This window comes from Bufo bufo, chromosome 4 (genome assembly GCF_905171765.1).
Source record: "Bufo bufo chromosome 4, aBufBuf1.1, whole genome shotgun sequence".
Taxonomy (NCBI): domain Eukaryota; kingdom Metazoa; phylum Chordata; class Amphibia; order Anura; family Bufonidae; genus Bufo; species Bufo bufo.
This window is the reverse complement of record NC_053392.1, coordinates 51673204-51674159: the sequence shown is the minus strand read 5'-3', so window position 1 is coordinate 51674159 and position 956 is coordinate 51673204. Positions and strand designations below refer to the sequence as shown.

Below are 956 nucleotides of genomic sequence, written 5' to 3'. Positions count from 1 at the left end.
TGCGGGACAAGTTGCAGTTTTTAATAGTGCCATTTTGGGGTACACATAACTTTCTGATTAACTTTTATTAACTCTTTCTGGTCAGGAGAAGGGAAAAACAGCAATATTGCCACTGAATTTTTATGTTATAAATTTTACGGTCAGTGGCGTAGGGATCGCCATAGCAACCATAGCAGTGGCTATGGGGCCCTACGCCACTGGGGGCCCTGTCCGGACCGCATAATTATATATATTTTTTTATTAATACACACAGGCAGCCAGGCCCGACTGCCCGTCCAGTGTAGTGGGCAGGGCGCGGGCGGTCCGCGGCTCGGGCCTGGCTGGGGGGAAGGCGGAAGCCAAGGAAGGAGGAGTAGTAGTAGGAGGACTGTAGGAGTACGTACTGTAGGCCTGGAGGCTGGAGCAGGCGGGCCCGGGGCGCACTGCCGGCTGCCGCACAAGGAGAACATGAGGTAGGCGGTGCTGGTGGAGGGGGCCCGAACGGGGGCGTAGCGGAGGCGGAGCCAGGCTGGCACCAGCGCCGCAGACCGCAGTGCAGGAAATGGAATGAAAGATTTCCACCGCCTCCGCCTCCTAGTAACTAGAGGGAGGACTCAGGAGGTGGTGGAGGGGGCAGGGCCAGGCCGGGGGGTTGGGGGGGCGGGGGGGGTACCTGTTGTGGAGGGACTATGGAGGGAGTGGTCCCTCCGGCCGCACTGGCGCCAGTCAGATTCGGCGTGCTATCTATCTGATAATTCTAATCTGACTGCCCGAAACCAGTCTGAGGCTGAGCAGAGCAGGCGCAGCTCAGACTGAGAGAGAGAGTGAGAGAGAGGATTCCCCACTCCAGTCTCCAGTCCAGTGACAGTCCTGCCGTCCGTCGTGCCACTCCAGTCTGTGCGACTACAGTGACTCTAAAAGTAAGTGATGTGAATATGTGATTCATTTGATTGAATTTAAAGGGATTGGGAACCTGT

At 56.6% G+C, this 956-nt stretch overlaps 1 long non-coding RNA gene across 1 annotated transcript; it reads right to left on the bottom strand.

Moving 5' to 3' along the window:
- Positions 1-234: 234 nt before the first annotated feature.
- LOC120997218 lies at positions 235-462 on the bottom strand. Its single transcript, XR_005778121.1, has 2 exons — positions 424-462; positions 235-390 (listed from the first exon to the last, which is right to left on the bottom strand). It is a non-coding gene; the product is annotated as an uncharacterized LOC120997218 (long non-coding RNA).
- Positions 463-956: the final 494 nt, after the last annotated feature.